This window comes from Vulpes lagopus, chromosome 11 (assembly GCF_018345385.1).
Source record: "Vulpes lagopus strain Blue_001 chromosome 11, ASM1834538v1, whole genome shotgun sequence".
NCBI classification, from domain to species: domain Eukaryota; kingdom Metazoa; phylum Chordata; class Mammalia; order Carnivora; family Canidae; genus Vulpes; species Vulpes lagopus.
The window spans coordinates 94,286,947-94,314,437 of NC_054834.1; the positions used below are offsets into that span (position 1 = coordinate 94,286,947).

General features: G+C 38.8%; 1 protein-coding gene across 5 annotated transcripts in view; it reads left to right on the plus strand.

Annotated features, from left to right (window-relative positions):
* The window catches only part of MYO3B (myosin IIIB), a 427,577-nt gene that overhangs the window by 106,153 nt on the left and 293,933 nt on the right, over positions 1 to 27,491 (plus strand). The window lies entirely within an intron of this gene.

A 27,491-nucleotide genomic window follows, 5' to 3' on the forward strand; every position in this document is an offset into this window, starting at 1 on the left:
TCACAGGCTGGAAGAAGGGGCATCTCCTGGGTCTGTTACACCCAAATACTCATTTTTTTTTCTTCTTTAAGATGAATTTATTTTAGAAAGAGAGAGAGGGAGAGGAAGGGCTGAGGAAGAGAGAATCCCAAGCAGACTTCCAGCTGAGCATGGAGCACCAGGCAGGGCTTGATCCCAGAACCCTGAGATCAGGACCTGAGCTGAAATCAAGAGTCATTGGCTTAACTAACCAAGCCATCTAGGCCCCCAGCCCAAACACTCTTGAAGAAAGATGCAGATACATGATACTGCCAGGCACACTACTGGCTAAGACTTTACAACTAGCATATGTTAGGGCCAGAGTAGCAACCAACTGGTTTATCTTCCATTTTATCCCCCTCTCTTCCCAGTGCAGTGAATATAAATGGAAATGAACCCAATTCTGGGATCTGAGAAATATGGGTAAAAAGATTTTTAGTGTGGGGAAGGGGCAGTATGGGAAAAAAAAAAGTACATTATTAGATTACAGGAAGAATTGTATGGGTACTCTGATGAGATCTAAAGACCTAGGAAGCATCTTCTGAGTGCCAGAAAACATGCTTATATTGTTGGATTGAGATTAGCCAGTCTCAGTGTGGCAGAGGTCTTGAATACTGTCAGTGAGTGGTGTGGCACTCATTAATAAAAGAACTCACCTTTGGATTGGGCTTGCAGTTTTAAAAAGCACTTTCATATCTTGTTTCATCTGATCCTCACCCCCCTCTGAGGTATGCAATGCAGGCATGGTAATGATTAGAGCTGGTCTGTATTCTAGTTCCCTTCCTCCAACATAGGGTTAGGTTTTATTTGCCTACACCTTCGAAATTGGGTCTGACCTTGTGAGTTGCTTTGGCCAAGGAAATGTGAATGGAGGTAACACATGACATTTCTCTGTGGTTCCCACGTTCTCTTTCCCCTGCTAATTTGATGGACAACATTCTTGATAGTTGACCTTTTTAGTCTTTAGGCTGGAGTTCTGATATAGGGAGGACTAGCTCATATTAAAAGAATGGAGTCATTATCTGCTTATCAGCACCTCTCTTATTGCCTACCGTATAGGTAGGTGATTTAGGGCCACAAGAGAAGATTCATTTCCAACCTTCACTCTAAGGATTCTAAGTTCTTTTCTAAATTCTTATATTGTATATATTATTCCAACCCCTGTCCCCAAGTCATGTCCTTCTGTGGAGTAGTAATGTGGAAAGTACTAGCTTCTTGGGAGGTTGGTAGTCAGGCATAAGGGCACTTGGTGGCTGGACCAGAATGGTAAGATAAAGGACTTAGTGCTGCAGATGCAGGCATATACCTATTTCTCTTTTTCTCTTTACTACTGGGATTTTAAAAAAGTCAGGCCTTAGAAGAAATATTAACAGTGACAAGATTGAAACCAGTTCCTGCTGGCTGTTTTCATCCTGACTCATCTAGTCTACAACCAGCTTCAGCTAGTGGTTATGAAACAAAAATGAGATATATGCGGGTTATTTTTCTGCTATTTTTTTGACATTTACCACATTACACCTTATATGACTTGCTTGGTAAAACTTGAGATTTAGTGTTTGTTTTTATGGTCCTCTTATCTCAAAACTAGCTAAAAGTGAAGATGAAACAAGTTTCCACACACCAGGTCCCTGGGAAAATCAAAACAAATCTGGAGAAGAGGTACTAATTACAAGAGGTTTGTTCAGTTAGTTGACAAACCATGGTGGGTGCTGGCATGTAGGCATATCAGACTTTTTACAGGCTAGTAGCGTCTGTGCAGGCTGCCTGTTGAAGAGACATCCCAGCCTTGGAAAGATGTTCCAATAGATAGGGGAGCTGGAATCCACTGATGGCAATGAGAGTAATTTCCCTGAATGTTAAACCATCTGCTTGTCAGTGTGTGCTGGTCCCTAAGCCAAACAGTAAAGACCACAGGACCCTTAATTATCTGTACCAACTTCTCAACGGGGTTTTATTTTGGTGACTGAAATCACCTAGTTGACTAATGAAGATATCCTTGACTGAAATGAATCCTAATGATACAGTCAGGTGTGCAATTTGAGGATGTTGATATTTTTGGTTACTTTATACATCAAATGCTTATCTGAAATTTGAGGGAATCATGGTCCCTTGAATTGATAATAGTTATAGATTATTCTAATTTTATATTCTTGGCCCAAAGCACAGTCACATTAAGGTGGAATGTTACTAATTTCTCACATTCATATGCTTCTGCTGAATTCAGTTTATGTTTAAAATGGTCAGATGAGGAAAGAGAATCTTTTAAAGAGAATCCCTTAGTCAGAATCCCAGCTTCCACCAAGCAAACAAAACAACAGTTGGAAGTTGCTGGAGTGGTTTAATGGCTAATCTTCAATAGTCTACCTGCAATAAGAAATAATTATCATGAGTAATTGTTTCCTGATTGTGTGGTACACAGTCATGCGGAAGGTGATGTTGGGGACGCATGGCCCACTATTTCAGTGCCTTTTTGTATGTCAGGGTCTGTGCAGGATGAGAAAGCCTACAGGAAACAAGCAACATAGAGTGAAGCAGGAGGCTGGATTTTCCCTCCCAGGCACTGGCTAGATAATTAGAGCCAGCAGCAGGAGGCAAATGAAAGCCTTACTGGAAAATTCTAAATAGCTAGGTGTTTGTGAGCTTTGGATACTTCTCTGAAGCCCTGAAGCAAGACTGAAGTGTGAGAACAGGCATCAGCAAGTCTTTCCACCAAGCTGGTTGTATCCTTCAGCAGCTCTCAAAGTTCCTAAAACCCTCAACACTGCTACAGAGAATGAGATCTGTGTGACTTCTGATTTTAAAACAGGAATATATATATAATGAGTAATAACAGTTTCGATTGAAATTTTGTGATAAGAGTTATTTTGTATGTGGTCTTGTATTTCTTTAATTCTTACTCCACATGGTATTTTCTCTTAGAGTTAATATATAATCATACACAATTGATACCTAGTTAATATGATTATGAAGAGTTTTAAATTGTTCTAATTTTAAAAAATGATTACTATCATTATTTTTAAAGTAGACTCCATGCCCAACATGGGGCTTGAACTTAATGACCAAGAGTCACATGCTCTACTTGACTGAGCCAGCCAGGCACTCCCAATTATGAAGAGTCTTAAATGGGGAGAAAAGCATTATATGGAATGGAGGTACTTGCCTTAGATGAGTTAGTTCTCTGTTTCCCACAATTGAATGAGTCCAGCTGTGTTTGGGACTGTACAATCAGCCTAAAGTATTACTGCCCATGTAGTGGCAACAGCCCCAGTTTCACCAGGGGATTTCATAACTAACTACTCCCTTAGAGGAGTGGTTGGCAACCTTCTTCCTGCCTCCAAACTCCTGAAGGGTATAAAATACTCCTGTTAGCAGGAGGGACTTTTTGTAGCTGTGAAGTTCATTCTACTGAAAGCCTAGATATGCCATGGTCAGGTAGGGGTATGGGTGTTATCTGCAGGGCATGAGGCACATGTGGTTCTAAAATATTTACCCTCCCTCACTGAGATTGTAGCTTTAGAGAATGAATCTTGCAAAAACAACTGTTGTGCTAAATGACCTCTCAGATATTGAGCATCTTACAGGAGAAAAAGCTAAAATATGGAGGTATTAACCAGGAGGCAAGGATAATGGCAGCTTTGCTGTCATGATGCAGCTACATAGAGAAGATGATTTGACCCATTACTCTCCCTTTTTATCACTTGATTCCTTGATTGGTTTTTCTTTTATGAAAGGACTGTGATAGGTTTTGTTATTACAAAGATTTTGCAGTTCTGACTACTGTGCGTCTTTCTATTAGATGGCGCTACTGATTACAACTTGGTTTATATTTTTCTAGACATTTTTTCTCTTTTCTGGTATATGTGTATATGTATTTGTGTGTTTACACACATGTTTTTCTTTTTTTTAATTTTTTTTTAATTTTTATTTATTTATGATAGTCACAGAGAGAGAGAGAGAGAGGCAGAGACACAGGCAGAGGGAGAAGCAGGCTCCATGCAGGGAAGCCCGATGTGGGATTCGATCCCGGATCTCCAGGATCGCGCCCTGGGCCAAAGGCAGGCGCTAAACCGCTGTGCCACCCAGGGATCCCCACACATGTTTTTCTTATGCGCCTATTATATATATTTGTACAACACACTTATTTATAAATTTGCTTTTTTACCAAAACATGATCGTAACATTCATGTTTTATTCACTTTTTTCTTCACTTAGAAATTTTATCAAAGATTTCTTTCCTTGTCAGTACTTATATAGGCCTACTTTACTCTTTTGAAAATGACTGTTTTGTATCACCTAATAGAGGAGTTTCATAATGTATTTATTCTCTTATATATGGGTATTTTGGTTGTTTCTTTTTTGTTATTATAAAACAAAACATTATGTGTATGTTTGATATCTGTGTGTTGTGAGCATTTCTGTAGGATAGTTAATAAAAAGTGGAACCCATGAGTGAAAAAGATGCATTTATTTTTAATATTGAGACACATTGCTAAATTATTTTAAAAGATGGCTGTGCCAATTGGTATTTCTCTCCAACTGTGTGTGAGAGCACCCATTCCTCTACGTTTTTGTCCATACTGTATTTTATCAGTCTTCAGCATTTTTTCCTGACATGGTGGGTAAAATAATTTTATTTCACTACTTTAATTATTGGCAGAGTTTAACATATTTCTGTGTTCTTGGTCATATGTACTTCATCTAAGTGAATTGTTCATTCTTTCATCCATTTTTTCTAATGGACTTATATATTTCTAGTAATTTCTAGATGCTTATAATATGGCTCTTAAGCCTTTGATATATATAGCAGATATTTTTTTCCTGTGTTTTTTTGGGGGGAGGCCTTCTTCTAATTTTATTTAAGATATCTTTTTCTGTACAGAATTTGAAAATTTAATGCAGTTAAATCTCAAATTTTCTGTTTATAGCTTTTGAATTTTATATCATACTCAGGAAGTTCTTTTCTATCTTTAAAATTTTTAAAGTTTTTAATCTTTAAAGTTTTATATTTAGATAATATAAATATTTAGATTTTTAAATATTTAGATTTCTGAGCTGAAACTTGTTCTTATGATTAATTCAAGTGGAAAGGTAATTAGACTTATTAAAATATGAATAACCTATTGTCCCAATACCACTGGACACATTGTTCATCTGCTACTACTCTAAAGGATAATTCATCCTTTCCCAATGATTGAAAGGTCTGTTTAATCTTACGCTAAAATATCACATACACATGGGTCTTTTTGTGCACTTCCTATTCTGTTCTGTGATTAAAACAGTACCACACTGTTTTCATTACTTTAATGTGTGTCTTTTTAGCTGCAAGGTGAATCCTCACCCCCCCCCCCCAAATATTTCTGGCTGTTTATATTTACTATTCCAGAGGCTATTCATTGTAGAATGTGGCAGTGATAATGTCAGAGGCAGTTTCCTTGAGACTACATACAATTGAAGTGTGAAGGCAAGACCCTTTGTGACACAGATGGAGAGAATGATTTGTCTCAGCTAAAATGAGAAGTCATTCTTTTCTGTCTCCCATGTCTGGCCTGCTTTGGCTCATGGTAAGTACTCAATAAATATTTATTGAGTGAATGGCTAGGGCAAAATGATTTGAATGTACTAGCCTCCTATTTCCAGCCTTTTATTTGCCCTATTGAACCCCATTGTCTCAGAACATACTATGATAATAGTTCTGGGAAAACATGAATGTTCTGTTCTTGCAACATTGCAAGGAGATGCTGTAATTGTAGGCGGTACCCCTTGGAGGCCTTTCTGACATGCAGAAACCTGAAAGCAAAAATCAAAGAAACCATTGCTTCCTGTAATTATTTTTGTAGCAGTGTTGCTTAGTGTGAGACATGTGCACCTCTCTTGTCTTTCCCTGCACAAGGGCACTCCCCGTGTCTGGTGGGTATAGATCAATTCTCCATGCCAAGATTTGTGTCAATGAATGTGCAGAAATCACTACTTTTATAACAGTCTTGACTTGTGTAAGGATCATGGTGCCTTCTCCTTGATCTCAGATAGGGTCTTTAGTTCTGGGTATATGTGGATCTCTGTGCTTCACAGACGCTAATTTTATTTTTTTCTATATTAGAAATACCACTTTAATTCCGTATTAGGGTTAATGAAGGACCTCTTCCTACATTCCTGCATACCTTTTTTTTTTTTAATGTTATTTTTTTTTTTTAAGATTTTATTTATTTATTCATGATAGTCACAGAGAGAGAGAGAGAGAGAGGCAGAGACAGGCAGAGGGAGAAACAGGCTCCATGCACCGGGAGCCCGACGTGGGATTCGATCCCGGGTCTCCAGGATCGCGCCCCGGGCCAAAGGCAGGCGCCAAACCGCTGCGCCACCCAGGGATCCCCCTGCATACCTTTTTTGATTAGACTATCATACTCCTCCCCTCCCCAGCCTTTAAAAAACACCACCAAAAGGCAACCAAACATACCCTGATAAGCTTGTTCTTTTTGGGGTGGGGCACAAATTCAAATGTAGTCAAAGGCCAAACAGAAAGTGAAAGTAAGAGAAACATGTTAGTAAGAAGAGGGGTTTGGGATTAGACTGGAGAGGTCATTCAGAATCTTTGTTTTAAGGCCATGCAGGCCAAACAAAATATATTTTGTGGCCGAATCTGGCCTTACTAAAGATTTACTCTCTCTGTTGAATCTACAGGGCCCTGGATATTTTCTTGGGGATCTTTGAAATCATATATGCCACCATGGCATATAATTTCCCTCATAAAATGCCACAGAGTATGTGAAAATTTTAAGTGGCCTCTTCAACAATAAGTGAAAATGGGGTAGTGAATATAACAAAGTTGACTACAGTCAACACAGTCACACAGTCGCACAATTTGAATTAGTGTCTCTGTAAAAGTGTAAATTACTGCATTTAAGAAACCTGTGGATGGCTTGCAAATAGTCAAAACTGTTACTAATAAATTTTTCACATGCCAGGGTTGTACTGGCTTCCTGTTTTGGCTCTACCACAGGATCTTTGCATGCCCTGTTTCCATGGAATGGACTGTTCTCTCCACCACTGCCCCAACCCTTCCTTCCTCTCTTCATTTATTAACTCTAACTTAGTTTTTCTGTCTCAGCTCACTTCTGACATCTTCAGAGAAGCCTTCCCTGATCCATTCATTCATGGTGCTTATGCTTCAAGAAAATGATTATTTGATTAAGGTCTGTCTTTGTCATTAGACTGGCACAGGTGTGCTCACCATTTCCTCCTCAGCATAGTGCCTAATACATCATAGTATTTCCCCACTGGACCTGTTGTGGAATGAATGAATGAATGTTTTGAACACACGACATAAAATTAACCATTTTAAAGTGAGCAATACAGTGTATATATTTTAGTATATGTACAGTGTTAGTGCAAGTACCACTTCTATTTTCAACACATTTTCATCTCCCCAAAAGGAAACCCTGTGCTCATTAAACAGTTATTTCCTATTTCCCTTTTCCCCGAGCCCCTGGTGACCACCAAACTGCATTCGGTCTCTATTCGAGATATTTCATACAAATGAAATTATACAATAAGTGGCCTTTTGTGTCTGGTTTCATTCATTTAGCATAATGTTTTTGAGGTTCATTCACACTGTAGTCTATCAGTATTTCAATCCTTTTTATGACTAATATTCCATTGTATGTATGTGCCTTAGTTTATCATTCATCCATTGACGGGCATTTGAGCTGTATTCACTTTTTAGCTATTGTGATTAGTGCTGTTGTGAATGTGTATGTGCATGTATTTGAGTACCTGTTTTTAATTCTATGACCATTTTATGTTAGGCTTATTGAGGCACCACCAGACTGCCACAGCAGCTACCCATTTCACATTCTCACCAGGAAAATAAAAGGGTTCCCATTTCTCTGCATCCACATCCAGCATGGAACCAATGCAGGGCTTGATCTTACAACCCTGAAATGATGACCTGAGCCAAAACCCAGAGGCTGATGCTTAACCAACTGAGCCACTCAGGCATCCTGTTATTTTCCCCTTTAGAAAAAATTATAGCTATTTGAATATGAAGTGAAGTGGTACCTAATTGTGATTTTGATTTGTATTTCTTGAATGATTAATGATGTTGAATGTATTTTCTTTGGGGAAGTGTCTATTAAAGTCCTTAGCCATTTTTTTTTACAAGTTAACTTTTTGTTGTTGAGTTGTAAGAGTTTTATATGTAAGTATACATATATATGTACATATTTACATATATATATATTCTGAATACTAAACTCTTATCAGATTCACAGTTTACAAATATTTTCTCCTGTTTTGTGTATTGTCTTTTTAATATCTTGATGGTGTCCTTTGAGGCACAATTAAATCTATTTTTTCTTTTGTTGTTGGTGTAAATAGTCCCATATTTAAAAATCTATTGCCAAATCCAAGGTCATGAAGATTTACTCTTATGTTTCCTTCTAAGAGTTCTATGGTTTTAGTTCTCCTATTTAGCTTGTTCATCCACTTGAGTTGATTATTGTATATGGTTTGAGGTACAGGTCCAGCTTCATTCTTTGGCATGTGGCTATCCAGTCGTTCCAGCATCCAACAGGAGGAACTGTTCTTTACCCTACTGAATAGTGTTGGCACCCTTGTTGAAAATCAGTCAGCCATGGACATATGGGTTTATTTCTGGATTCTCAGTTCTATCCCATGTATCTATTTGTCCTTAGGCTAGTACCACACTATTTTGATCACCATTGCTTTGTACTAAGTTTTGAAGTCTGGAAGTGTTCATCTTCTAATAGGTTCTTATTCTTATTTTTCAATATTGTTTTGGAATAGGATAGTTTTTCCCTTGCAGCTGAGCCTGTCATATTTCCTCGCACATCCTCTTCTCCATCCTTTTCACCATGTGTTCTAATATGCATATTTCTTTAAGTATTCATCTTTTTTCATAGTCACAAAAATTTTTCCAGGGAGAAGTTAAGGTTTGCTGTGGTTTTATAATGTGAACACATCTAAGCCTATATAGAATAGGATGAAATGATACCAGGGGGTCAAAATCTGGCACAGCATCTTTCTGTGACCCATATAGCGGGACTCCATGCAGCATTTTGTAATGGTCCATCTACTTATCAGTGAATGATCGGTAAGTAATTGGAACATAAAGAAGGCACTCCTAATATTTAGTACAACTCCTGGCCTTCAATAAAAACTTACTATGCATACTTAGTATGTTACTAAATAAAGAACCCACACCAGGCCAGTTTTTAAATTGTGATATATGTTTGATCAAACCCAATGGGCAAATGCCATTAAAGCAAATCCTGCATGGAAGGCTGGTGGTAAAAAGTGGAGATGTTTATTTTGCAGTTAGCTAAGGATATGGGAGACTTTTCTGAATATTTTACTCAGCAGCTCCATTATAGTCCATGCAGACCACTGTGCTAACCAGCTTCACTGGAGGTTAAAGGCCTATTGATATCCCTTCCATCCTTTAGGACAACTATGCCTACCTGTGGTTTGGAGGGCATGTTTATCTACAATTATTGTCTAAGTTTTAGGAGCACTTAAAGCTGGTGAGTTCCCCAGTGCCTTATATGGAGTGGAGAGTTCATACCCACATATCTACAGTTGCATATAAGTTACACATAGAGGAGCTGTCCGTTTTTCATTTGTGGTGTAACTATGTTGTTTATTTTTTAAACCACTATGGAATTGCAGGACTTAGACAACGGGATATCTGTTTTAGAGAAGAGTAATAAATATGTTAGCATTGTTCCCTCCACTACTTGGCAGTAATTGGCATTCTTGCTTTCCAGATTTTTAGTTTTTTGATTATAATAAAAACAAAATACTGCAGAATATTTTGTTAATTAAAAATAAAATCTTTTATTGTACTTCTGCATCCTTGATGCCTAGTCTGGGCTGCCTCTCTTACTTTGATATGCTATTTCAATAAGAGGAATGATTGGATGAAATACTGCAGGCACATTGCATTTAGCCTGAAGGATGACTATTAGCAAGTGAAAATGTATTTGTCTTTACCGTCCTTCCATCTTATTGATGAGTTTTTAGCAATCTAGATATATCTTTCCTATCCAAGTGAAGCTGGAAACAAAAGAATAAATGGTTCTTGGCCAGGCCCTAAAAAATAAAATGCCACACCTGCCAGTTAGGCCTGTAACCTGCATTCACTCCATAATATCAAGAAAAAGGTCAAACGTGGGCCAGTAGTTCCAAAACAGGGTTTGTTTTGTTTTTGTTTTAATCACTTTCTTATTTACTTTTGTGAGTAGGAGGCTAAGGTATAATTCAGTTAGGAGATACTCTTGAGTGGATTAAGGAAGACTTAAAAGATCTCCTGTACCCTGAGGAGTGTATGAGAATTCTTACCTCTTGGTTCTCTGATACCCAGGTTTGTTTGAAGATGTCTGACTCATTGAATAAGCTCTGTCTAAAGATATACCTGTGGTCTTCATATATTTAAAAGGCACACCCCCTTGCATTGACAATGGGAATGAACTCATAGTTAACACTCATGCTGTACCACCAGTGTGCCCTAACCTACCCCTTTGAAATGTCTTGAAGTTGTAGGGACACAATTGCAGGTGTAGTATGTGTGGGATCGCATAAACAACCCAGAGTCTGGACTAGTCTGAGTCAAAGTGGGAAGTAGGTTGAATCTGTCTTTGCAGCTCAGCTTTGCCATTCTTTCCTGAGACCTGCCCTACTTGTGACTGTCCCCCACACTCCTCTTACAGCTCCTACCTTTGTGCTTCAGTGCCCCACTGAGACCCTTCTCACGGAACCACACCCAGTGCATGGGGCCTTTCTTGACCTCTCCTCTTTTGTATGTACCTGTTCATGTGTCCTACACTCTGGTTGACTAGTCCTTGATAAGAGGATGATAGGTTCAGTAATAGGTTCTAGTGGCCTGTGAGATAATATTTCAGGGGACCACAGAACCTTGTGACTGGATGAACGCTCAGCATTGCACTGTGGGTGGGAGACTTCTTTTGAAGTTGACCCACTAGGGTTGCTCACCCTGACACTTAACATCCATAAGCTAGTTGTTTCACCTCTGAACTTCACTTTCTTCTTCTCTAAAGTGAGGGTTATGACTGTTCCTTCTGAGAAGAAGTGGTCTGGATTATAGGAGATATTTAGATAATGCATGGGGCATAGTGGCAAGCATATAGTATTCAGTAAGTAAATGAGAGTTCCTTTATTAAAAAAAATGGTGGAGTGGAATATAGAAATTATCCAATCTCTTGGAGAGACATATCAGCTGTAACCCAGTAAAGTGATTCCAGATGTAGAGGGAGAAATGTGCAGCTGAGCCTTTTGATTCAGAGCTGTGGGCTGCATTTGTCCTCAGGGCTAGCCTCGGTTCAAGTGTGATTTTGCTTCTGTATGATCCAGTGATAGCATCTTTGGACCTGAAGAACCAAAATGTTGCTGAAAGGGACCTACTTCCCACAGATATGCAGCCAGCCACCTGGACATCAGATTTGTTTTTAATATTAGCAACCGTGATCTTTTAAAAATAACTTTGAGGATATACTAAATCCATCTTGTATGGTTTCCTCCTCTCCTGACAGGGCCTCTCTTTTCCCTACGCACCCACCTCTTGGCCACCCTCTCATCCTGGCAGCTGCAGAGAAGATTTCTCTCCAGCTGTCTATCAGGTCTTCAAAAGCCAGCCAGAATGTAATTGTAATCTATTTTTCCACCCCTCAATAGTAGTGGGTAAAAAACACACACACACACACACATTGCTCAAAATTGCAAGGAGACAGGAGCCAGAGCTGCCTCGTGACTCACACAGAGCCCTGCATGGATAATTACTGCCATTCATTACTGGCCCAGGAAAGAAAACAAGGGTCCAAGTGGGTTTTAGTGAATCAGAAGCCTGATGGATAAGGGGGAAAAGGGGCCTGTGCTCCCTCCCTACTGATATCCCCTTATCCAATGCATACTCATATGCCATTCTCAGAAAAAATAACATCCTGCTGGCTATTCCCCTCCCAATTCACATCTTTTATTATGCTTATTATTATGTGCAGTTTAGAATTGGTATTGTGGCCAGATTTTGCCAAGCACTTCTCTCTAGAAGGCCTCAATAACCTTGAGCCAGGACCCGACTTGCCCATTTTCCTGGATGAGGGGTAAATGGGTTCTGTTCATTAATTAATTCAACCAACAGTTATCATGAATTCACCACACAGTGCTAGATTCAATAAGAAATGAAGTTGCATTTCTCCTGATGAAGTGTTCTCCCCACCCTGCCCCCCCCCCCCCCCACCCCGCCAACCTGCCTAGTAACATTTCTTGCAGACAGGCTATGATGCCATTTACTGGCTCCTGGTCAGTGCATTCTCTCCCTTCCCTAAATTCCTTCAGTTGTGCTGTTCTGTCTTGTATTCTTTCATTGGATCTTTAACTTAACAAGGACAGAGAATATAGCTAAGACAAGAGAGAAATAAATATACAAAAATACATCAACATCAGCTCTGAGCACAGAATTTTATATATTGTTATGTATTGTTTGTAGGCCCTCAAGCAGTATTGAATGAATGAATGTTCACATAAGGAACAATGTATTTTAAGCTAAATGTCTTGGGATGGCTGTGGGGAGAGGCAAGTTCTAACAGAAGAGTAAGATTTCAGTCAATTCATAGAGATAGGAAATCCTTCTAGAATGGGAAGTGCAAGGGGGCACCTGGCTCACTCACTTTGGAAGAACATGAAACTTTTGATCTCAGGGTCATGAGTTTGAGCCCCATGTTGGGTGTAGAGATTAGATAGATAGATAGATAGATAGATAGATAGATAGATAGATAGATAGACAGACAGACAGATAGATAGACAAAGAATGGGAAGTGTTGGGCAGTCCAGGTGGCTCAGCGGTTTAGTGCTGCTCTCAGCCCGGGGTGTGATCCTGGAGACCCGGGATCAAGTCCCATGTCGGGCTCCCTGCATGGAGCCTGCTTCTCCCTCTGCCTGTGTCTCTGCCTGTGTGTGTGTGTGTGTGTGTGTGTGTGTGTATGTCTCATGAATAAATAAATAAAATCTTAAAAAAAAAAAAGAATGGGAAGTGTTGAAAGAAAAGCATGTCCTGCTGGAAGTAAATCTCTGGAAATAGAATGTGTAAGGCTGCGTTAGTCAACATTATTCAGTTTTGTCTCCAGTTAGACTCCTCAAGGGTGGTACACTGATATCCATGTCTTTCCTTTAGCATTAGCCATTTCTTATAGGAACTCATTAACTGTGTGGAATTTGTATTAGGTGGCTAAGGCCTTGAGTGATACTTTTAGTACAGTCAAATTTTGCTACAGATTATATACATCTTGTTGTTGTCCCTGTTTTATTGTTATTTTTGGTACTCAAGATTCATAAACTGCGCATAATTCCTCATCTGTTCTGCTTTTGAAAAGACTGAAGTTTCAGGAATTAGAAGCAGCATTTAACTTAACGATTCCTGGGAGTCTGCTTTATTTGTAGGCAGAATCACTATTAATTGTCATTGAATTTTTAGGTGAAATAATTTGCTAAGTATTCCATACTGAGAACTCCAAGCGTTACAACCTTCATAACTCTAAACATACATGCACATGTTTATATATATATACATACATATATTCATGTGTGTGTGGGTATAAATGATGAGGTAGGTTGGATTTAAAGTTAATTATTTGAATTCTTTTAGGTGTGCCAATCCACTGAACTCTTTCCTGGTTGCTCCTAAACCAAATTATTCCCAGGAAAATCAAATGAAATTCTTCAAATGATCTCTAAGTGGATCATTTACTCTTCCAAAGAGCTTTTATGTTGTTGTTCTCAAGAACAATCTTCTCTAACTGCATCTTCTGAATACTCATAGAATATCTATTCTGAAATCTGAAAAGATTTATCTTGTATACTCACATGTGCCTGGGCAGGAAATTATCTTAGAAAATTGTGTTTCAATTTATAATAACTTGTAGAGTATACCATACTACCTCTCTTGGCAGCTTATTGCCATTCCTAATAATCTAGATAGTCAGCAGATATTTCCTGATGTGCAGACCACATCTCTCCTGCTGCTTTGGCTTGTTCTATTTGATTGTTGTGATACTGATGTTATCCTATTCATGGTCCTTTTCTCAAGGCTGGGCAATCACAGCATTTATAACTGAGTCAATAGTTATGGTCACATTCCAGTTTCCTTAAGTGCCTCCATCTTGAGCAGCCCTCTGAGTCCCAATTTTTGTAATGTGGCTGAGGAGCTGTGAGAATGCCATCTGTTTGCAAGAATAGGGCCATACACTTGACTCTGAAGATGGCACTCCTCATCCAAATCAAGATTTGATACTTAAGGAAGCTTGCTTGCACAGCTAGGTTGACCCTCACTTTGTAGGGAGATGTGGCCATTTGAGAGTAATTGAATGTAAGATGAGCCTGGCATGGCATTTATACAGCATTTTTGTTTATGGAGTATAATTGCTATACTCAGCTTCGTATAAAGCATGGGAGTAATAGGATCAAATTAAGGAAAGCTACTTATCTGGAATAGCAGGGAAGTTCCCTAATGAAGAGATCTGATAGACCATGGAATAGTCTTCCCCAGGAAGGCTGGTCTCATTGAGATGTGGTTACTTACCATGGAACTAAATCGTCCCCCACTGGATGCGTCTCAGGCCCTTTTCATTTTGGTTTGTGACTTTAATTGGAAAAGTCTCACATCTGTTGTTGACTACCAAATGCTATGCTTTCAAGTTCTAGTTGTGGCACAATCATCTAATGAGCTTTTAAAATGTGAGTTCTTGGGCCCCATTCCCAGAGATTCTGTTTTATCAGGTCTGTGAATTATCTTAGGATTTTCATATTTACCACATTTTCTGGATGATTCTGATGTACGTGTGTTATCTACTCCATTTTGAAAACCCATGAGTTAGGGCCACTTTGGGAGGACTCCCAATCTTCTAGTAAGTACATCTGTGCATTTTGATTTGTTCCTTTTCCTTATTCTAATAGTCTACTTTGTCCCACCACCAGGGTCCCTTTTTACTTACAGAGGGGGATCGTGTTTGGTGGAAGAAATGCTTGGTGAAAGGCTAGAGATTGCTCAGAGATGTTTCCTGTTCCAAAGAGCCCCCAGCCTCAATCTGATCTTCCCTGCCTTTACTGTGAGGCAGCCGGGTATAGGGCACTCTTTCCCAAAGTTCTGTGGCATATTAACAGTTATTAGAAAAGGGTTAGTGTGGGTTGGAGTCTGATGACAGCTAGCACCTATAAGCATGAGAGGTCCAGGCCTTCCAGAGAATGGGCTAGAAAAATCTGTGTCATGTCCTAAAGTTCTCACTAAGTGGGCAGAGCATTAGCCTAGTGATGTAACTATGGTGTAATTTTAGAGAAACCCAATTATACCAGTGGAACAAACATAGTGGAACTGGAACTTGGGAAGAATAATTAAAGGGATCACCTACGTGGGGCTTATTCCTCTTACACCAGATTTCAGACGTGCAATGTAAAACTAATTTCAGACCATATTGGCTATTCATGACCAAACTCCTATATCAGCAGTAGTTATAATAGCAAAGAGTTATTGGATGCTTACTTAATGGGAGGCTGTGTTCTAATCATTTTATATGTAATATATCAATTCTCAAACTGCTCTACAGGGTAGGAGCTGTTAGTATATCCATTTTATAGATGAGAAATTCAAGATAGAGAAGAGCCAAGTAATAATGCCTAAGGTTACACAGCTAGTAAATGGTGGTGAATAGATTTGAATTCATGAAGCTTGACTCCAGAGCTATGCTCTTTTCTACTATGCTAGACTGCTTCTATTCCACCACAATGATGGTAAAAAATATAATAATTAAAATGACAGTCACTTGAACTCAGCAGATTTAATATGGTAAAAGAAAGAATTAACAGACCTGAAAATAGGTCAGTAGAAATTAACCAGTCTGAAGAACACAGAAGAAAAAAAAAAATCAAGGAAAAGTGAAAAGACCTGCAGAGAACTGTGGAATACCATCATAATTTCAACAGACACGTAAAGGGAGTCCAGGAAGGAGGAAAGAGAGATAAGTGTTCAGAAAAAGCATTTAAGAAATAATGGGTGAAAACATCTCAAGTTTGGTGAAAAACATTAGTCCACATAAAACAAAAGCTCACTAAACCCAGAGTAAGATAAATACCTATACACATCGTAGTCTGTTAAAGAGGAAGACAAAATCTTGAAATCAGCAGGGGAAAAAACAACTGACAGTGGACAGAGGAATATCAATATGATTTATGGCTAACTTATCACCTGAAAATGGTAATCAGAGGGTAGTGGAATGACATATTCACAGTCCTAGAAGAAATTATCAACCAATAATTTTATATCTAGCAAACCTACCCCTCAAAAATGAAGGCAAAATAAAAGCGATCCTAGATAAAGACTGAGATAATTTGTTATTAGCTAACTTGCTTTTGTAAGAAATACTAAAGATTGTCCTTCAGGCTGAAAGGAAATAACAGATGGTAACTGAAATCCACAACAAGAAATAAAGAAGTAAAGAAATGGTAAACATGTAAGTTAATGTGAAAGACTTCCTAAATACATTTTTCTTATTTTCTCTCAACATCTTTAAAAGAGAGAAGATTTTGGGCAGCCTGGGTGCCCAGTGGTTTAGTGCCACCTTCAGCCCAGGGCATGATCCTGGAGATCTGGGATTGAGTCCCACGTCGGGCTCCCTGCGTGGAGCCTGCTTCTCCCTCTGCCTGTGTCTCTGCCTCTGTCTCTCTCTCTTTTCTCTCTGTCTCTCTCTCTTTCTCTCTGTCTCTCATGAATAAATAAATAAAATTGAAAATAAAAAAATAAAAAGATTTTAATGAAGCAATAATTACAGCATTGTGTTCTTAATATTAGACAATATTGAATCCAGGACCCAAACATTAAATTAGTCTAAGAAGTGCACCTTTTAATAAATGCTATTTGTTTAATGAACATATAAGAAGTATATTTATGGCATCGTACTTATAAAATAGAAACTACAAACTACATAAATTACAACAAGATATATGTGACCACAGAAGTTATTTATTGAACTTCTTTCAATCTATGACAGATATAATAAGTAAAAAAACAATGGTATAAGTTTTTGTGAAAGTTTCACAGGCACTTTTAAAGAGTATTCTCTCTTCATAAGGGGCAAGGTTTGATCTATATATTTTTATATAATTGTATAGTAATACATATTTATATTACATATATAAATGTACTATACATGTGTATGCTCATTTAAAGATATATATTTATTTTTATCTGTAAAAATAATCTAAGAGGAAGTTGAAGAATATATAGAACATATTAATTATCAGAATACTATATATCAGAATTAAGGAGAAATAGTTAAAGCAGGGATTAGAGGCAAATTCATAGCCCTAAATACTTATATTAATAATCAAGAAACAATGAAAGTAAATAAATTAGGCTTCCCATCCAAGGAATGAAGAAAAAAAATTAAGCCTAAGTAAAAGCAAGTGTTTAATAAACAGAAGTGGAAGTTAATGAAGAAAATATAGCAGTTATTTAATAAAATATAAATGAAAGTTAATGAAGTAAAATATTGGAAGCAGTAGAACTAATATGTAAATCTTGAGCTCTTGGGGGGAGTAAAAATAACAAAATAGATGACTTGTTAACTAATATAATCATGAAAAAAGGTTTAAACATGGATAGTTTTAAAAAGAAGTAACCACAGACACAGAAGAAATCAAAAGAATCATGAGAAGTACCTTTTTTCATTTCCTTGCAAATAAACTTGACTCCTGAACAAAGTACATTATTTTTGTAGGGACATATAATTTAGCCAAAGAAAGGACACAAGGCAAAAGAATGCAGCATTATCCACTAGTCACTCAACAACTAGGATGAAATGAGAGAGATTATAGACTTACCTCAGGCAGGGTCTGAGACCTTAAGAGAGGACAAATGGGCATTGTGTTTACTCAGTAAGTTTCTGATGATATGATGTATTTATTCCTCTTCATTTTTATTAATATGCAATCATCATATCCCATTTGCTGAATATGCTGTATAAATATACTTGCTGGCACTGTGTGTTCCTGCTAGGAGAGTAGCAGCACTATGATAATATCATATAGCCCCTCACCCACATGCACCCCAGGAGGGAACAACAGATTGATTTTTAAAAAGGAATCTGTGAAATAAATACAAATTCACTCATCAGTTATGTCTCCAGCATCCTTCTCCCATATTTCTGTTCCTTCAAAGGTTGCTAGGCAACCCAGTAGAAAAATAGCCAAAGCCCTTGTAAAGAGAAGACATGCTTACAATGTCAGAAAAATAAATGTGGGCTTGCTCACATGGGGTTGCTCACAAACTGCCAAGACTTGAGACATAATTCATTCAGTAGCAATGATTGTAATTGATCTTAAGGATGGTGAAAACAATTGACCATAATCTACTCAGAAGAGACATGACTCAAACCACCCAAGTGTGAGAGGGGGTGCTGCTCTGGTGGTACCTTTTGCCCTTGAAAGGGGATGAATATCCGTTGGTTCCTGCTGGGGCCAGTCTCTGCCTAAGTCTGTGTGATTTCATTCTGCAGTTAGCAACAGTCTCTATAAAACCTCTTTAAAGCTCACAATTGTTAACACTCAGACATCCTTAGGAACTGCTGCTTCATCTCCCCTCGCGTTTAGTAAATCTACTTGATTTTAAGTGGAGCCTGCTTCTGTGGGCGTTGGCATGCATATTGTCTCTGGGGGCCCAGACTCAGATTGCTCTAAGAAACTACACAGCCTTCCTACCTGGTGTGTGTGCCAGGGTCTGCTCACAGTGACAGGTGTTGATATTCAGCTGTTAATTTCCCCCATTAGAAACAATGTGGTAGGATCTGATGATACAATCTGTTCATCTGAGGTCTGCCCTGGTTTTTCCTATCTAGAATATATTGCTGACTTTATTGAAACAATAAAAGAAGGAATAGATTTGCAATCTACCCTTTAAATGGTTTTGCTTTGCTAGGAAAAAAAGTCCATAGCAGTCAATTTCTTTTTGTCTATTATAAATTTATTAACAGTGTTGTAATTAGGTGCATGGCTTTGCCTTAGAGGACAAATGGTGCTTCTTGAACTGTGACATTAGTCTGATTGTGGTAAAATGACCCATTTGGTTTTACCAGCTGTGACTTTGGAGGGAGCTGAATGACAGAGGATACATAAAACTCAACAGATGAAAATCTTCTCAGCTCATACTCCTAATTACTGATCCTTCTGCATCTCAAACAAAATATTCTTTGGATTGGTTTGCTAATGTCTTGGTGATCTAAAGAGTACTATGCTTGAATTGACTTATCAAATTGGGCCCATATTCCCCCATTAATATGACGTAAATTGCTCTGGCTGACTCTAAAGATGTTGTGTTGTCAACTGAGAGAAATTCCCAAGTGGGGAAGCAGAACGACACAATGATTGCAGTTGTGCGCTCTGGGATCAGGCTGCCTGCATTGCAAACCTTCTAACTTCTCCAAAACCCTTGGTTTCTTTATTTCTGAAACAGGGAATTGTGTAACATGCCTCACAGAGTATATGTGAGGGTTAAATGAGTAAATTCTTAGCACAGTGCTTATACATAATAAGCTCTCAAGAATTAAGGATAAAGAGCCCAGATATAATATTAGACTCTGCAGAAAAATGGTCCAGCTGAAGAAAAGCCATGGGTTCCTGACTGGGCTTGAGAGAATAGGGAGAAGAACCGTTATCAGCTCCTTTGAGCCAGCTCACTATCTCGCACTTGTAACTATGTTGGTAGGAAAGGGGGGCCCAGAAGAAAAGGAAATTCTCTTCTGTGGCCATTATCCTGGCAAAAGAGTTTTGAACCACACTTTCATTAATTCTTTTCTTTTCTCGTCTAAGAAATCTTAGAGGCAGAGAGACAGGAAAGCATAAGATGAAGTGTCATATTACTTGACTCTTCAATTTTCAGCTCACAAAGTTGAAACCATAGAAATGGAAAATCACAGATTAAGTCTGTTTGTGGTCCTGTACCCTCACTGATTTTTGTCTTGGATACCTTTTTCTAAGTTTTTATTCTTGTCTTGCCATTTATCCCAAGTAAAGCTTTGGCCAATACAAGTTTACAATAAGATGCTTTCCAGAACATTCCCATTTCAATAAGGAACTTCTGGGATAAAAAACAGTGAGTCTTAATAAGGAAATTTCATGCATCGTGCAAAACAGATTTTTTTAAAGATTTTATTGATTCATGACAGACACACAGACAGAGGCAGAGGCAGGCTCCATGCAAGGAGCCCAATGTGGGTCTCGATCCCAGGGCTCCAGGATCACATCACGCCCTAGGCCAAAGGCAGGCACTAAACCACTGAGCCACCCAGGGATCTCCCAAAACAGATGTTTTAAGTGGGGGAGGAAGAGGTTTCCATTATTTCTTCTTTACCTCTGAAATGTATCTAGCAAGTGCACCTAAGGTCAGAGCATACTGAACTCATTCAGTTGATGATGGCTGGAAGTAGCCGATTGCAAGTCTGAAATAGAAATTTCCTTAAATAATTTAGTTTTATCTAAAAATAAAACAGACTATTGTAACCCTCCAGCATCTGTGTTTTCATTCATTTCCTTCCTGTACCAGATATCAATTTATTGCTTTTTAGCTCTGACTCTACCCTTCCTTGCCCTGCTTTGTGATACTGGAGTAGCCTCCCTAAACATTCCTCCTTTGCCATATGGGAGATGTTAGACTTTGTCAGTAGAGGGCACTGGAAGGCCACTGCAAGAGGAAAGGGTCCTCTTCCCAGTTTTGGTGTACTTTTTTCTTGCAACTGTGGCTTTTGCCTCCCAGTGGCATTTGGGACCCAGTGGTGCTCACCCTACAGCAAGTTTTACCAATACTCATTGAGCAGCTTCCCACTTAAGAGTCAAAGGCATCCTGGTAGGTGGTTTCCTGTTTGCCAGCCAGGCTTTTCTCACCTCAGAGAATTTCACCATCCCTGGGCCAGAGTCACATCCTTTCCAGTGAGGTATGAACCTAGGCCTTGGTTTTGGGTCAGGGGCTCTTCTAAATTAGTTTCTTCCTTGGATATTCTGTGTCAGCTAGAGGTAGTAGTTCTTTTCCAGTATTGCTCTTCTTGTGCTTATTAGAGTTCTTTACTTCTCAGTATCTAATCCTGTATTATAAGTAATTATTTATATTACATTTTCCCCATTTCTAGTTAATAGTGTTTTTTCTGCCTTCTGATTGAACTCAAATTGACAGATCTTTAGAGGATCAGGTGTGATGTATAGAGATGATGAGTTTGGGGAGGCATGTCCCAGCACTTTCCCTTCTCCCTTCTCTTGGGAGTTAGACTGCTCTGGGTGATTTTCTCAGGCAGCAGTCAGCTCAGTGGCCAAGGCTCTGCCCCTGAGTGAAGACCTATGGTGGTCCAGCCCTGGGCCCAAGGCCTGCCAGGTAAGTTTGTCCAGCTCTGTCTTTCAGTTTTAACTTTTTAAAAGATTATTTATTTGAGAGTAAGAGAGCATGAGCAGGGCAGGTGAGTAGAGGGAGGAGCAGACTCCCTGTTGAGCAGGGAGCCTGACATGGGGCTCTATCCTAAGACCCCGGGATCATGACCTGTCTCTTTAGTTTTGCCTATCCCCTGGCCCACTGCCTCATCATGGTGATTTTTCATACCAATGTATAAAGCTGTTTTTTCTTAAGATGCCATCCTAATTGCGGCATGGTTCTGTATCTCCAGAATGCTTAGACATACTATAATACTCACCTTCAATGAGCGGGACCCGCAGAACACACATAAACAGTCCCAGAATTTGGTGATAGGAAAACATTTAGAAAATTACCTGATCTGTTTGAAACACATCTCTTTACAATCATGAATGACAGATTATGCATTTAAAACTGTGGGAGAAAAATAGACTTGCGGCTTCTACTCTGTGCATGAAGGACCACTGAGGAAAAGGATCATTAGCCAGCCCTTGGGTAAGGTCTACTTCCCTGATACATTGGACACTAGCAGTTGATGGCATTGCTGAGTTCTTGTTGAAGGAGGAAATTGAAGAACCAGGTGTCAGCAAATGATCACATTGGCTCAGACCGTGAGCCACATACCACTTGTCTCCTCCATCATCTCTGTTGACATGGCATATTTTATTGTCCTTGACTTTCTCCTGCACTCTGCATGCATGGTTGAGTTGCTTGTGTGTCATGTGTGTTTGCATAAGGAGAGTACAGTGGAGAGAAAGGTACTCCAGTGTGTTTTAGAGAGAATGAAGAAAAATGCAACTTCTACGAACATTTGAAATGTTGGTGTAGTGGCCAAAGATTAATAAAGCTCTATAACACATCCTAATCTCCAACATAGGCCTGGGGTAATAGCCTCTGACATGGGGAACATAATGTAATCTTGAGATTCTGAGATGACCTTTGAACAGATTCTTACAGGGCTAAAAAGCCAGAGGAAGTGAGTATATTGCCACTTACTGGTGGGAAATGGTTAAGAATGGGTTTGTTATGAGCCCTGTAATTTGATATGGTAACTTTCTATTTTAAGAATTACAGCTTAACATTGCAAATAGTGTTATTTTAGAGATAGGGTCAAATTAGGTCATTAAGAATCAGAATCAGGAGCACCTGGATGGCTCTGTCACTTAAGCATCCAACTCTTGATTTTGGCTCAGGTCATGATCTCAGGATCATGAAATTGAGCTCCTCCTTGGGTTCTGTCCTGGATGTGGAGTTGCTTAAGATTCTCTCTCTCCCATTGCCCCACGCCCCACCCCAAATTGTGCACTCTCTTAAAAAAAATACTAGCATAAAAACACTCAAGTTTAGCCATTTCTTCAGGTCTGTATTTCCTTATAAAGGTTCCCATGTCATGTAAAATGTCTATTAAGTGAATTTGTATGCTTTTTTCTTATTGCTCTGTCATTTGTTACAGAGGTCCTAGTGGGGAACTTAAAGGGTAAAGGAAAAAGTACTTTTGTTCTATGTACACCTCCTTCCAGACACCTCCTTGTCTGGTGTTCTCCTTGCAGACCTTTTCTTCTCCTTTTTCCCTGCTTCAAATGATTGACTCTGATTGGGAAATGCCTTTATGGTCAATTAAGCACTTAGCATGGATGTCTTTTCCAACCTGGAACTGTCTTTCACATTTATGGAGAGTGCAGTGTATAGCATTGTGATTCCAATTTCTGTGTCATTTTCATATCATCTATTTTCTGACTTTAAAGAAATATCTTCAACTATTTAATTTTTTTCAAATGATTCCTCTTTAGCAGATTTATATTATATGTATATTTTGAATAAATCTTGGTCTGTGCCCCATATGTTAAGGTAATTACCCAGAGATACTCACTGTTCAAACCAGGTAGCAGATTCTTGTAAGTGGCAGAAGGGAATCCAGCAACAGGGTTCAAAGCTTGGTACTGGTGGAATTAAAACAGTTCAGATTTCCCATTCACAGTGTATGCTATGGAGTGGTGATTTAGGGGCACTCTTCACAATCCTACCAGGCCTTTTCATGGTCATTTCCTCTTCTGCTCTGGAATTTCTTACTGGGCTTCTCTACTAGAGAAGATGAGTCAGTCAGTGCCTACTCTCTGCATTTAAGTTACGTAACAGGTTTCTAAATGTTCAGTGTTCACTACCTAAGAAACCTTTTAAAAGGTTTCTAACTTTTAAAAGTTAGAAATCACACATGACATATGGCATGTGTAAACCATTCAGCCTTCATTTTAATAGTGAAAAATATAGAAACAGCCTGAATATCAATGACTGAATGGATAAACTGTAGTATTGCCCACATTGTGGAATGCTATTTATGAATCAAGTTGGTATGAGATGATCTTTTTCTTTTCTTTCTTTCTTTCTTTCTTTCTTTCTTTCTTTCTTTTCTTTTCTTTTCTTTTCTTTTTTTTTTTTTTAAGATTTTATTTGTTCATAGAGACAGAGACACAGGCAGAGGGAGAAGCAGGCTCCATACAGGAAGCCTGACATGGTGACATGGGACTTGATCCCGGGTCTCCAGGATCACACCCCAGGCTACATTAAACTGCTATGCCACCAGGGCTGCCCAGCATGAGATGATCTTTAAACCATGTTCTTGAATGTAAAATCTAAGTATCAGAACACTTATGCGTAACATTTAATCCCATTTCTACTGTCCCCAATGTAAGAGTATTATAAAATTTATATTGTATCTATTATATACTTAAAGCATAGCAAAACAGTCTATATATATTTATAGAAAATATTAAAAATACATATAAAAAGGTCTGAAAGAATACAAGCCACACTGATATGGGCAAGAGCCTGAGATTGGGGGTGGTAGTGAAGAGGTATTTTGCTTTTTGCTTTCTACTGAATGAGTGTAGAATGAGATGCCCCAGAACGTGCCACTTTGGCATAAAGATTATTTTGAGTTAAAAGTGATCAAACCCCAGTAGATGTAGGAAAAGCTCTCTGCCTCTCCCTTATATGCCTCAATTTACACTGGAAAAAAAGAGCAGTATCAGGAAGAGAGCTGAGAACTGAGACTCTCCCTTACCTAAGAAATGGTCTGCATAATGGGGCAAATGTTTGTTTTTCCAAACATTTCCTTTCACCTCCCTGCTAATGGTCTTTTTTCCCTTTGTGTTTTCAGGCTTCTACCCCTCTTCTTAGCTCCTATAAGCTTCACGTTGCCTCATTAGGATTCCATGTCTGTGTGGATTCCCCATAAATATACTATTAAATTTGACTTTCCCCCTATTAATCTGTGTCATGTCAATTTGATTCTAAGTCCAGCTAGAAGGACCACAGGACAGAGGAAGGTCTTCTGCCCTAACACTATGTCCTTGCATTGAGGAATTTTCTACATTAAGATGGAGTCATGTATTACTAATAGATAGAAAATAATTTTAACTAATTGATTTTGAACAATTAAGATGTGACTTAGGGAGAAAAACAACTTTGGCTAGGGCTAGGTGGTGATACTTAGGGATGAGACACAGACACATACGTAACCATTCAATCTCATAAGTGAATCTACCAATTGTAGATCAGGATGGCAGCTCTGCTGCTGTGGTTAATACTCTCAGAGTAGTTAATTGTGCTCAGCATCTTACTTTATTACTTTTATGAGTAAATAAATAGAATACCATTTGAATACACTGCCAAGAGTTTATTTAACCACATATTAATGATTTATTAATTATTATACTAATGTTTTATGTCTTCCTCTCTATACTCCCTCTCTTTGCTTAAAACCCTTCTCCCCTCACCAACTGGTGTATGTACCCTGTTTAGGACCTGCCTTAAAATTCACAACTTCCAGGAAGCTTTTCTTAATTAACTCAGCCTCACTGAGAAATTTTTTACTCAGCATCTCTTTGGTGAGTGTGCCTTAGGGTTGAGGACTTCATTTTGCACCTTCCAGAGGTGTTACTTACTAATTGTTTTTCTGTCATTGTTTGCATATATATTCTCTTAATTCATCTTCCAATGTAATGGACTTAGCATGAGATAAAATATAGAAAACAGTGAGGAGTATGGATATTGAGATAGAAATACTTGTTTAAAACCTGATGCTTCTGCTTTTTGTTAGATGTTTTAAAGAAAATTTCTTCTTGTAAGCTGCATTTTCCCCACCTGTGAAACTGGAGTAATAATTTCTATTTTATAGGATTCTTTGGCAAGGAGCTTGGTGGTAGTTAGCGCTCAACATGTGGTAGTTATTAGTATTGATCTCTATCTCCAACCCACCATGCATATGTGTATAATGGTCCTAACATCAGATAATGTCTGTGATGAGATTTTAATCATGATTTATTTCCTTTTTTTGGTCAGATATGTTCAGGGATCTGGGGATGTTTGGGCTTCAAAAGAATAGAGATGAGGCTTATATTGTCAAATCCAACTGATGTCACCACCAAAGGGGACTCCTTTGTCCCTCAAACCCTGCTTGTGTGAATAATTTAGTTAAAATTTGTTCACATCCAAAGGAGCTGTTTCGCTTTGTCTAATTTTATGCTGCTTTGGGGACTAAGTCATATTTTGCTCTGGCATCATTTCTTGGCTTACTTACAATAGATGTATGTTTGTGTGTATTCATTGATGTAGTCATTCATTGAGCAAAAATTTATGGAGTGCTTCTGTGCTGAGTACTAAGGATACACATGAAGCATGAGCTGGAACATACAAAGTAGACAAATTGAAGATAGCATTCTAAATGAAAGGTACAGCAGATGCAAAGACCCTGAGGCATGAAATAACAGGACCCGCTTTAGGACCTACAAATACTATACATTCCTGCAGCATCAGATGAAAGGGGGAAGTGGTTTAAGATGAGATTGGGTAGATGGACAGGCAAGGCCATTTGTAATATCATGCAGAGGGGTTGAGATTTTTATCATGCTGGCAGTGTGGATCTACTGAAGAATTTTGAACAAGAAAATAACAAGATCAGATTTGTATGTTACAAAGAAATTCTAGCTGCCAATGCAAGATGGATTAGAGGGAGATGAGGATAGAGGGAGGGAGAAAAATAAAGAGGCTACTGTAGTAGTTTGGGTATGAGATGATAAGTGACTGAACTAGGACATCAAAGAAGGGATGAGGTGATTAGAAAGGAATTTAGGGGGTAGAATTGATAGGACTTGGTCTCAATTGATGTATTAGTTTTTTATTGCTGTCATAACAGATTACCACAAATTTAGCAGCTTAACATAGCACAAATTTATTATCTCCTAGTTCTGTAGGTTAAAAATCTGACATGGATCTCACTCAGCTAAAATCAGAGTGTTGGCAGGGCTGCAACTCTTTCTGGAGGCTTTAGGGGAAAATTGGTTTCCTTATTCCTGTTTTTAGCAGAATTCAGTTCCTTGCAGTTCTAGAATTAAGGTCCCCAATTCTTTGCTGGCTATCAGCAGAGGCCCATTCCTATCTTTCAGAGGCCCATGCATTCTTTGACACCTGACACCCTTTCCCCTGCCTTCAAAGCCAGCAGTGGTGAGTAGAGTCCCTTTCACACTTTGAATCTCTCCTGACTCTTCTTTCTGCCTCTCTTTGCTGTTTTAAAGGAGTAGAGATTAGGGGCACCTGGGTGGCTTGGTTGCTTGGGTGTCCGACTCTTGATTTCAGTTTAGGTCATAGTGTTAGCGTCATGGGATTGAGCCCTGTGTCATGGTCCTTGCTCAGCGGAGAGTCTGCTGGAGAGTCTCTATCTCCCTCTTCTTCTGCCCCCCACTCAAATGAATAAATAAATCTTAAAAATAATAACAATGGATTAGAGGTTAAATGGAGTCCATCCAGATAATTCAAAGTAATCCTTCGCACCCTTAACCTTCACCATGTCTGCAAAGTGGGAAGTAGAGTGTTCAGAGGTTCTAGGCGTTAGAATGTGGACTTCTTCGGAGGAGCCATGATTCTGCTTTCTCCAGGTGGATGTGGGGTTACAGGAGAGGGTAGAACCCAAGTTTCTGGTTCCAACAACCAAGTAGAGTGCAGATTTAGG